Raw genomic sequence first — 12551 nt, forward strand, 5'->3', positions numbered from 1 at the left:
TTATTGTCGAACTTTGGCGAAGCTGCTGAATCGAATTTTTCAAAACTTCGCTCATCTCTAATTACGTACATACGCAGAGTTGGCTCCAAAAAGTAATGAAAATGAATAAGAAAAAGGCAAGAACTGATGAAATCATTTAGAAATACAATGACTGTTCAATAACCATAAAAACCTTCCAAGAGAGATTTCTATGCAGTTACATACAATGAGAATAGACCTGTCAGAGTCAAATTCCACAGGTGAAGTCATCATATGGTTTAAATATTCTCCCAGTGCTGACAACACCCAGTTCATTCAGCGCGAGGCAGAGGAGGGAAGCGGCTGTGTCCTCTACACTGCACGGTAACTTCTGCTCTTACACCCTTTGTAGTCCTTTAAGATCCTCTCTTTCACACAATTTTTTTTTTTAAAACCTTGAAACACTTTTTCTTATACGATTATTTCAAAAGTGTTTTTGATTAGTTTTTCATTTATATAATTTACCATATGCATTTTCCTGCTGTTTTTTTCCCAATCCTATAGAATAGACTATGAGAAGAATGCCATACTCTGTATAAAAAAAAAGCCTCTCACTCCCAAAATGCCATTTCTAAAAACACAGGTACTTTATTACAGCCACTGGCGTTCCGCCCATAGAGGCAGACTATGCAGTTGCTATGGGGTCCATGAGTTGAAGGGGCCCAGCCAGGCTGAATGACCCTGCCCCTGCAACGAGCCAGACCGCAGGGGCGATATGTGAGTGTAATGGTGTGCCGAATGGGTGTAGTAGTTGTACTCACTTTTGTCGTAGCTCCCTGGGCCGGCGTGCAGTGGAGGGGAAGACAGCACCAAATCCTCTGGGGCACTCTTTGTTGCAGCGAACACTAGCCAGATGGAAGTTGAGGTGCCCTTGATGGTAGTGGGTATGCTTACGGTACTTTGGTGGCTGGGCCCCTGTGTTGTTCGTGACGCCAGCAGCGTAAGTTGCAATTAGGAGATAGAGTAGAATGATGAGAGAGGCAGTATTTGAACCAAACAGGAACTTTACTTGTCTTGCAATAAGTATAGCAGCATTTTGCCATAAATACAGATGGTAAAGCTGTAAATCCCAATAACAGGCTCAGTGAGGTGGTGTATGTAGGATCAGCTCAACTGTATAGGAGTGATGATCTTACTTGTACTTGGTTCCTGATCTTACTCTGGTTACTTAGCCTTTCAATAATAGTTTGGTCCTCTGTAAGTTCTATTCTGCAATTCAGCTATATTCAGTAATTCAGCAACCCAAGGGCAGGCAAACTCTCTGCTCCATTCTTTGAAAAGGTTGCACAAGATACAACAATTATTCTCTTAATCCCTGGAAGGGTCCCTGGAAGGGGTATTACAGTAATGGATCAATAAGTCCTAGTCTTGGACTACAAAGGTTGCAGTAGTATGGACCCCTGGGCTAGGACCAGGAGAACAGAGCCAAGTGTGTCTCCTCTCCTCCTAACTCCTCACTCCTAATCTCCTCCTGAACTTCCTGTGGCTGACCTATATACATGGTGTTACAGAGACCTCTAGTGCTGGATGTATTTAATGCATTCACCAGCCTCAAATAGGAATTTAGCAGCTGTGACAAAGGAAATGCATAAAATGGCATGAAATGACACACAGCAATTTGTAGTGTTCCCATCCAACTGGAGTGGGACACTACACCCCCTTTCCGACCTGAGTACACTGCTCCCTTGCTCTTTTCCACAGCAGCTGTCTGCCAAATGCTTTAGTCTGATATACTTTCTCCTGATTCTCCTGCATGATGTGCCAATCATCATTACAGTTTTAGCAGCAGCAGCAGAGCCCTGTGAGAGAGAGAAGCCCCGGCAGGGTTAGCAGCGCTTTACTGCTCTGACCTCCTAACCACTGTGACCTGCAGAGCCCGCCCTGAAAGTATCTCCAGCATTCCACATTGCACAGACACAGCAGACAGTCTGCACATGTGCTGCAGGGTGTAAGGAAGGGGGACACAGTGAGTTTACAGTCGGTTATTAGTGTGTATGTTTATATACTAATGTGTGTGTGTGTGTGTGTATACCAGATTTGCTTATAAGTTTACATACCTTTGCAGAATTTATGATTTCTTAACCATTGTTCAGAGAATATTAATGATAACTAGTGTTGAGCGAACAGTTCGAGCATAGTTCGGGTCCGTACCGAATTTTGGGGTGTTCGTGACACGGACCCGAACCCGAACTTTTTCGTAAAAGTTCGGGTTCGGGTTCGTCGTTCGGCATGTATTTTGGCGCATTTTGAAAGGCTGCAAAGCAGCCAATCAACATGCATCATACTACTTGCCCTAAGATGCCATCGCAGCCATGCCTACTATTGGCAAGGCTGTGATTGGCCAAGTGCAGCATGTGACTCAGCCTCTTATAAGCTTGTGCGCACGTCGGGACGTGCTCACTCCCGATGTGAATAGAACAGGGATAGACGCAGCTGATGCTAGGGCGAGAATAGGCAGGGATAATTGAATAACTGGAAGCAAATTTCTCTCCTCCACCTGTGATTCATCTGAACAACTGCAGCTGAGCTGCTTTTTTGATAGGGATTGGCTATTTTTAGAGTGGCCAGAGTGATTTTTCCATCCACATGTACCTGGGCTGACCGCCGGCCGCCATTTTGCGACTTGTAGTGCTGCAGCAGAAGCTGCCACAGTGTGCATTCCAAAGCTCCAAACAAGTCAGACATCTACACCTGGGATTCAGACCAATAGCGATTTAGCAGCACAGTCCAAGGCTATTTTTTTTAAAGGTTGTGCAGACCATTTTGTGGAACATGTTACTGGGCTGATAGGCGGCGGCCATCTTGGGACTAGTGCTGCAGCACAATCTCTCCCAACGTCCATTAATCACTTGTAATAGTGGTCTGTGCCATAGAAATCCTACATCAGGGACTTGGGTGTGCTTGTGTCACCCCTACTAATACCAGTCCACCTGTAATCCATACAGTGAAAAGCCATAAAGTATTCCAGTGAGGGAATTTTTTTTTTATTTAAAAAAGGCCAAGTTAGTTTATCTGGCGTTCAATATACTAGATACAGTTAGGCCTGCGTTTCATACATCTGGAATTAGCAAACTAATGTGCTGGGGTTGGGAAAACATATATGTACCCATACTAGAATCTGTCAAAGAAAGCGGTACTCACATATAACAGTCATTCCATCTGTAATCCATACAGTCAAAAGACTGAAAGTATTCCAGTGAGGGGATTTTTTTTATTTAAAAAAGGCCAAGTTAGTTTATCTGGCGTTCAATATACTAGATACAGTTAGGCCTGCGTTTCATACATCTGGAATTAGCAAACTAATGTGCTGGGGTTGGGAAAACATATATGTACCCATACTAGAATCTGTCAAAGAAAGCGGTACTCACATATAACAGTCATTCCATCTGTAATCCATACAGTCAAAAGACTGAAAGTATTCCAGTGAGGGAATTTTTTTTTTATTTAAAAAAGGCCAAGTTAGTTTATCTGGCGTTCAATATACTAGATACAGTTAGGCCTGCGTTTCATACATCTGGAATTAGCAAACTAATGTGCTGGGGTTGGGAAAACATATATGTACCCATACTAGAATCTGTCAAAGAAAGCGGTACTCACATATAACAGTCATTCCATCTGTAATCCATACAGTCAAAAGACTGAAAGTATTCCAGTGAGGGGATTTTGCTTATAAAAAATAATATATTTCATTGTGGTGCGAGTTGAATCGCAACAATGAAGAAAAATACTATTAAGGGACGAGGACGCGGTCGTGGTGGTGTCCGTGGAGCCTCTGTTGCTGGTAGAGGACGTGGCCGTTCGGCCCCAGGCGCACACAGCTCCCTCAACTAGCCGGCAGAATGTACCGCAATATCTCGTGGGGCCCAATGCCGCTCTTAGGATGGTAAGGCCTGAGCAGGTACAGGCATTAATCGATTGGGTGGCCGACAGTGCTTCCAGCACGTTCACCACATGGTCTTCCACCCAGTCTTCTGCGGAAAGCGCACAGGTGGCACCTGAAAACCAAGCCCATCAGTCTGTCACATCACCCCCAAGCATATCAGGGAAACGGTCTGAGCCACAAGTTATGCAGCAGTCTCTTCTTCTGTTTGAAGACTCTGCTTCCAGGGTTTCCCAGGGGCGTCCACCTAGCCCTTCCCCAGTGGAGGAAGACATACCATGCACTGACGCACAACCACTTATGTCTCCAGATGAAGAGGACATGGGAATACCACCACAGCAGAGTCACCGACTCTCTGATGATGACGAAACACAGGTGCCCACTGCCGCGTCTTTTTGCAGTGTGCAGACTGAACAGGAGGAGGTCAGGGAGGGAGACTGGGTGGAAGACGATGCAGAGGACGATGAGGTCTTAGACCCCACATGGACTGAAGGTCGTGGCGATGACTTTCACAGTTCAGAGGAAGAGGTAGTGGTGAGACCGAGACAACAGCGAAGCCAAAGAGGGAGCAGGGGGCCAAAGCAGACGAGCCGCCGCCCCCAGAGTTCGCCTGCTACTGGACATCGCCAACAGGGACCCAGCCCCACAAAGGCAGCTTCAAAGAGTTCCCTGGCATGGCACTTCTTTAAACAATGTCCTACCGACAAGACCCGAGTGACTTGCACGCTCTGCCATCAGAGCCTGAGGCGAGGCATTAACGTTCTGAACCTCAGCACAACCTGCATGACCAGGCATCTACATGCAAAGCATGAACTGCAGTGGGGTACACACCTTAAAAACCAGGCACTCGCTGAGGCTCCCCCTGCTCCCTCTACCGCTGCTGCCTCGGCTTCCGCCTCGAGAGGAATGTTACCACCTGCCGAGCAGCAAACAGAGGATGTGCCACCGACACCACCACCACCGCCACCGTCAACTAGCGTCTCCACTATATCACACAGCAGCGTTCAGCTCTCAATATCTCAAACCTTAGAGAGGAAGCGCAAATTCCCCCCGAGTCACCCTCGAGCCCTTGGCCTGAACGCCAGCATTTCTAAACTGCTGGCCTTTGAAATGCTGTCATTCCGGCTGGTGGACACAGACAGCTTCAAACAGCTGATGGCCATGGCTGTCCCGCAGTATGTGGTTCCCAGCCGCCACTACTTCTCCAAGACAGCCGTGCCTTCCCTGCACATGCAAGTGTCCGATAAAATCAAGTGTGCACTGCGCAACGCCATTTGTGGCAAGGTCCACCTAACCACAGATACGTGGACCAGTAAGCACGGCCAGGGACGCTATATCTCACTAACTGCACACTGGATGAATGTAGTGGCGGCTGGGCCCCCGGCGGACAGTTCCTTGGCGCACGTCCTTCCGCCCCCTAGGATCGCAGGGCATCATTCTCTGCCTCTTGTAGCCTCCTCCTCCTACTCGGCTTCCTCCTCCACTGCTTCCACAAGCTCATCCGGTCAGCCACACACCTTCACCACCAACTTCAGCACAGCCCGGGGTAAACGTCAGCAGGCCATTCTGAAACTCATATGTTTGGGGGACAGGCCCCACAGCGCAAAGGAGTTGTGGCGGGGTATTGAACAACAGACCGACTAGTGGTTTCTGCCGGTGGGCCTCAAGCCAGGCCTGGTGGTATGCGATAATGGGCGAAATCTCGTGGCAACTCTGGGACTAGCCGGTTTGACGCACATCCCTTGCCTGGCGCATGTGCTGAACTTGGTGGTGCAGAGGTTCATTCACCACTACCCCAACATGTCAGAGCTGCTGCATAAAGTGCGGGCCGTCTGTGCGCGCTTCCGCCGTTCACATCCTGCCGCTGCTCGCCTGTCTGCGCTACAGCGGAACTTCGGCCTTCCCGCTCACCGCCTCATATGCGACGTGCCCACCCGGTGGAACTCCACCTTGCACATGCTGGAGAGACTGTGCGAGCAGCAGCAGGCCATAGTGGAGTTTCAGCTGCAGCACGCTCGCGTCAGTCGTACTGCCGAACAGCACCACTTCACCACCAATGATTGGGCCTCCATGCGAGACCTGTGTGCCCTGCTGCGCTGTTTCGAGTACTCCACCAACATGGCCAGTGGCGATGACACTGTTATCAGCGTTACAATACCACTTCTATGTCTACTTGAGAAAACACTTAGGGCAATGATGTTAGAGGAGGTGGCCCAGGTGGAGGAGGAGGAGGAGGATGAGGGCTCGTTTCTAACACTTTCGGGCCAGTCTGTTCGAAGTGGCTCAGAGGGAGGTTTGTTTAAGCAGCAGAGGACAGGTTCACAAGTCGCCAGCCAAGGCACTGTACTGGAGGACGAGGAGGATGAGGAGGAGGAGGTGGAGGGGGACGAGGATGACGCAAGTTCACAGCGGGGTGGCAGCCCAGGCCCATCACTGGTGCGTGGCTGGGGGGATACGGTGGACGATGACGATACGCCTCCCACAGAGGACAGCTTGTCCTTACCCATGGGTAGCCTGGCCCACATGAGCGAATATATGCTCCAATGCCTGCGCAACGACAGCAGAGTTGCCCACGTTTTAACGTGTGCAGACTACTGGGTGGCCACCCTGCTGGATCCCCGGTATAAAGACAATGTGCCCACTTTAATTCCTGAACTGGAGCGCGACCGTAAGATGCGCGAGTACAAGCGCACGCTGATAGAGGCGCTCTTGAGAGCATTCCCACATGTCACAGGGGAACAGGTGGAAGGTGAAGGCAGAGGAGTGGCAAGAGGTCGCCAACGCAGCTGTGTCACGGCCAGCTCATCTGAGGGCAGGGTTAGCATGGCAGAAATGTGGAAAAGTTTTGTCTCCACGCCACAGCTATCTGCACCGACACCTGATACGGAACGTGTTAGCAGGAGGCAGCATTTCACTAACATGGTTGAACAGTATGTCTGCACACCCCTCCACATCCTGACGGATGGTTCGGCCCCATTCAACTACTGGGTTTCGAAATTGTCCACGTGGCCAGAGTTAGCATGTTATGCCTTGGAGGTGCTTTCCTGCCCGGCGGCCAGCGTTTTATCTGAACGCGTATTCAGCACGGCAGGGGGCGTCATTACTGACAAGCGCAGCCGCCTGTCCACAGCCAACGTGGACAAGCTGACCTTCATAAAGATGAACCAGGCATGGATCCCACAGGACCTGTCCCTCCCTTGTGCAGAGTAGTCCTTATTAACTGCCTAAAACATGTCTTGTTGTGCTACGGGCCACTTCTTTATTTGATACAAATTTTATGAAACCCACAGTTGAATGAAACTCTTCTCTGTCTGGGCGCCGGGGCCTAACCAGATGAAAGTGGCCGGTTAAACTAACGGGTGACATGAAGCCATAACCTCTGCCATGCTACCTCTGTCTTCTGTCTGGGTGCTGAGGCCTAAGTCAAATAAAGCGGTCTTCTGCTGTGCTGGGGGATATGAAGCTAATCTCTGACCTCTCTCCTCTGTCTGGGTCCAAAGGCCTAAATCACTGAAAGAGGCCTTCTCCTGTGGTGTGTGATATGATGCCAGAATATGTGCTGTGGGGCCTCTCTCCTCTTCCTGGGTGCAGGGGTCAAATAAACTAAATTGTGGCCTACTCCTGTGGTGGTTGATATGATGCCTGATTCTCTGATGTGGAACCTCTCTCCTCTGTTTGGGTGAAGGGGTCAAAGTAACTAAATGGTGGCTTCTCCTGTGGTGGCTGATATGATGCCAGAATATGTGCTGTGGTGCCTCTCTCCTCTTCCTGGGTGCAGGGGTCAAAGTAACTAAATGGTGGCTTCTCCTGTGGTGGCTGATATGATGCCAGAATATGTGCTGTGGGGCCTCTCTCCTCTTCCTGGGTGCAGGGGTCAAAGTAACTCAATGGTGGCTTCTCCTGTGCTGATTGATATAAAGCTGATGGTTGTGCCATCTGACATGGTTGCCAGGGTCTGATTCAATGGGGGCCTACTCCTGTGGTGGGTGATCTAAATGCCTGATTCTCTGATGTGGAACCTCTCTCCTCTGTTTGGGTGAAGGGGTCAAAGTAACTAAATGGTGGCTTCTCCTGTGGTGGCTGATATGATGCCAGAATATGTGCTGTGGGGCCTCTCTCCTCTTCCTGGGTGCAGGGGTCAAAGTAACTCAATGGTGGCTTCTCCTGTGGTGGCTGATATGATGCCAGAATATGTGCTGTGGTGCCTCTCTCCTCTGTCTGGGTCCAAAGGCCTAAATCACTGAAAGAGGCCTTCTCCTGTGGTGTGTGATATGATGCCTGAATATGTGCTGTGGTGCCTCTCTCCTCTTCCTGGGTGCGGGGGTCAAAGTAACTCAATGGTGGCTTCTCCTGTGGTGGCTGATATGATGCCAGAATATGTGCTGTGGTGCCTCTCTCCTCTTCCTGGGTGCGGGGGTCAAAGTAACTCAATGGTGGCTTCTCCTGTGGTGGCTGATATGATGCCAGAATATGTGCTGTGGGGCCTCTCTCCTCTTCCTGGGTGCAGGGGTCAAAGTAACTCAATGGTGGCTTCTCCTGTGGTGGTTAGTATGATGCCAGAATATGTGCTGTGGGGCCTCTCTCCTCTGTTTGGGTGAAGGGGTCAAAGTAACTCAATGGTGGCTTCTCCTGTGGTGGCTGATATGATGCCAGAATATGTGCTGTGGTGCCTCTCTCCTCTTCCTGGGTGCGGGGGTCAAAGTAACTCAATGGTGGCTTCTCCTGTGGTGGCTGATATGATGCCAGAATATGTGCTGTGGGGCCTCTCTCCTCTTCCTGGGTGCAGGGGTCAAAGTAACTCAATGGTGGCTTCTCCTGTGGTGGTTAGTATGATGCCAGAATATGTGCTGTGGGGCCTCTCTCCTCTTCCTGGGTGCAGGGGTCAAAGTAACTCAATGGTGGCTTCTCCTGTGGTGGCTGATATGATGCCAGAATATGTGCTGTGGTGCCTCTCTCCTCTTCCTGGGTGCGGGGGTCAAAGTAACTCAATGGTGGCTTCTCCTGTGGTGGCTGATATGATGCCAGAATATGTGCTGTGGGGCCTCTCTCCTCTTCCTGGGTGCAGGGGTCAAAGTAACTCAATGGTGGCTTCTCCTGTGCTGATTGATATAAAGCTGATGGTTGTGCCATCTGACATGGTTGCCAGGGTCTGATTCAATGGGGGCCTACTCCTGTGGTGGGTGATCTAAATGCCTGATTCTCTGCTGTGAAACCTCTCTCCTCCGTCTGGGTGTAGGGGTCAAAGTCTTTCAAAGTCGCCTTCTCCTGTGCTGATTGATATGAAGCTGATGGTTGTGCCATCTGACATGGTTGCCGGGGTCCCATTAAATTGTGGCCTACTCCTGTGGTGGTTGATATGATGCCTGATTCTCTGATGTGGAACCTCTCTCCTCTGTTTGGGTGAAGGGGTCAAAGTAACTAAATGGTGGCTTCTCCTGTGGTGGCTGATATGATGCCAGAATATGTGCTGTGGGGCCTCTCTCCTCTTCCTGGGTGCAGGGGTCAAAGTAACTCAATGGTGGCTTCTCCTGTGGTGGCTGATATGATGCCAGAATATGTGCTGTGGTGCCTCTCTCCTCTTCCTGGGTGCAGGGGTCAAAGTAACTAAATGGTGGCTTCTCCTGTGGTGGTTGATATGATGCCTGATTCTCTGCTGTGAAACCTCTCTCCTCCATCTGGGTGTAGGGGTCAAAGTCTTTCAAAGTCGCCTTCTCCTGTGCTGATTGATATAAAGCTGATGGTTGTGCCATCTGACATGGTTGCCAGGGTCTGATTCAATGGGGGCCTACTCCTGTGGTGGGTGATCTAAATGCCTGATTCTCTGCTGTGAAACCTCTCTCCTCCGTCTGGGTGTAGGGGTCAAAGTCTTTCAAAGTCGCCTTCTCCTGTGCTGATTGATATGAAGCTGATGGTTGTGCCATCTGACATGGTTGCCGGGGTCCCATTAAATTGGGGCCTACTCCTGTGGTGGGTGATCTAAATGCCTGATTCTCTGCTTTGAAACCTCTCTCCTCCGTCCGGGTGTAGGGGTCAAAGTCTGTCAAAGTCGCCTTCTCCTGTGCTGATTGATATAAAGCTTATGCTTGTGCCATCTGACATGGTTGCCGGGGTCTGATTCAATGGTGGCCTACTCCTGTGGTGGGTGATCTAAATGCCTGATTCTCTGCTGTGTAACCTCTCTCCTCCGTCTGGGTGTAGGGGTCAAAGTAACTAAATGGTGGCCTACTCCTGTGGTGGGTGATATGATGCCTGGTTCTCTGCTGTGGGACCTCTCTCCTTTGTCTGGGTGCTGTGGTCAAAATAATAGTAAGTGACCTTCTCCATTGGTGGGTGACTTGAAGCCTGATTCTGTGCTATGGGACCTCACTCCAATTAATATTGTTTAATTTTTATTTATTTTATGTTAACTCATCATTTCCCTATCTACATTTGTTTGCAGGGGATTTAACTACATTTTGCTGCCTTTTGCAGCCCTCTAGCCCTTTCCGGGTGTGTTTTACAGCCTTTTTAGTGCCCAAAAGTTCGGGTCCCCATTGACTTCTATGGGGTTCGGGTTCGGGATGAAGTTCGGGTCGAGTTCGGATCCCGAACCCGAACATTTTTCGAAAGTTCGGCCGAACTCGTCGAACCCGAACATCCAGGTGTTCGCTCAACTCTAATGATAACACAAAAACTTTTCTTTTACTCATGGTTAGTGGTTGGCTGAAGCCATTTATTGTAAGACAACTTTACTCTTTTTAAATCATAATCACAACACAAACTACCCAAATGACCCTGATCAAAAGTTTACATACCCCAGTTCTTAATACCATGTATTGCCCCCTTTAACATTAATGACAGCTTGAACTCTTTTGTAATAGTTGTGGATGAAGCTCTTTATCTTCTCAGATGGTAAAGCTGCCCATTCTTCCTGGTAAAAAGCCTTCAGTTCCCTTAAATTCTTGGGCTGTCTTGCATGAAATGCACGTTTGAGGTCTTCCCAGAGTGGCTCAATGATATTGAGGTCTGGAGACTGAGATGGCCACTCCAGAACCTTCACTTTATTTTGCTATAGCCAATGACCGGTCGACTTGGCCTTGTGTCTTGGATTATTGTCATGTTGGAATGTCCAAGTACCTCCGATTCGCAGCTTCCAGGATGATGAGTGCAAATTTTCCTCCAGTATTTGTTGATACATTACTGCATTCACATTGCCATCAATTCTGACCAAATTTCCTGTGCCTTTGTAGCTCACACATCCACAAAACATCAGTGATCCACCACCTTGTTGACTCCTCTCCAAATGTAACGTTTATGATTGTGTCCAAACAGTTCAAATTTAGTCTCATCACTCCAAATGACTTTGTGCCAGAAAGTTTGAGGCTTGTCTCTGTGCTGTTTGGCATATTGTAAGCGGGATACCTTGTGGCTTTTGCGTAGTAATGGCTTTCTTCTAGCAACTCGACCATGCAGCCCATCTTTCTTCAAGTGCCTACTTATTGTGCATCTTGAAACAGCCACACCACATTCTTTCAGAGAGTCCTGTATTTCACCTGAAGTTATGTGTGCATTTTTCCTTGCATCCCAAACAATTTTTCTAGCAGTTGTGGCTGAAAGTTTAGTTGGTCTACCTGTCCGTGGTTTGGTTTCAACAGAACCCCTACTTTTCCACTTCTTAATTAGAGTTTGAACACTGCTGATTGGCACTGTCAAGTCCTTTGATATATTCTTATATCCCTTTCCTGTTTTATAGAGTTCAACTACCTTTTCCCACATATCCTTTGACAATTCTTTTGCTTTCCTCAAGACTTAGAATCCAAACAACATCAGGGCAGCAGTGGATGAAAGATGCAAGGGTCTGTCAGGAGTCAAAAAAGATGAGCAAAAGGGGAGTGGAAATTGGGTGTGTGGATACCCCCAATGTCCCGCAAAGGTGACACTGGGAAAGCGCCAATTGGCTGGATGGGTTGGTCGGTGGGACTAACAGAAGAAGAGTTGGATTGCGGTACAATGATGTGCGGAACGATATAAAGATCATATATAACCTATAAAACAATAGTGAAGATCAAATAAAAACAATGTTAAAGATCAATTAGAAACAATGTATGAAAAGGTTAAAATCAACGTGTAAAGTTGTAAAAAGTTAAAAATCACCACTGGTCGTGGGGAATATATACACTTTTGTATATGTATGAACAATGAGATACTACTCACTTCACAGGGGGGGGGGGTTTACTCGGATACGCATAATACACCGGTAAACCAATACCCCCCCAGCCAGGATCGCCTCAAGATGGTGAAAGATGAAGGCAGCCATAGACAGGAAGCTTCTGTTCAAATTTCTTTTATTCTAATGTATAAAATCCGTCTCAACGCGTTTCGGGACAATGTCCCTTCATCAGGAGCAGTTTGAAGGGATATTGTCCCGAAACGCGTTGAGCCGGATTTTATACATTAGAATAAAAGAAATTTGAACAGAAGCTTCCTGTCTGTGGCTGCCTTCATCTTTCACCTTTCATCTTTTACAAGCAAACAGATCACAGGTGAAGATGTTTACCTTTAATAGCCATTGTAACCCTTTTGTGTCAAGTTGTGTGCATGTTATCAGGCCAAATCACCAGGGTATGTAAACTTTTGACCACAGTCCTTTAGATAGTTTGTGTTGTGATTATGA

At 48.3% G+C, this 12551-nt stretch overlaps 1 protein-coding gene across 1 annotated transcript in view; it reads left to right on the top strand.

The window, feature by feature from the left end:
- The first annotated feature begins 303 nt into the window (after positions 1-303).
- Positions 304-12551, top strand: part of LOC120997255 (cytochrome P450 2K6-like) — a 90433-nt gene continuing 78185 nt past the window's right edge. Inside the window, exon 1 of the mRNA XM_040427267.1 lies at positions 304-342. The gene's annotated coding sequence lies outside the window, so the exon portion shown is untranslated. The remainder of the gene's footprint in view (positions 343-12551) is intronic.

The sequence above is a fragment of the Bufo bufo genome, chromosome 4 (genome assembly GCF_905171765.1).
Source record: "Bufo bufo chromosome 4, aBufBuf1.1, whole genome shotgun sequence".
Lineage (NCBI taxonomy): Eukaryota > Metazoa > Chordata > Amphibia > Anura > Bufonidae > Bufo > Bufo bufo.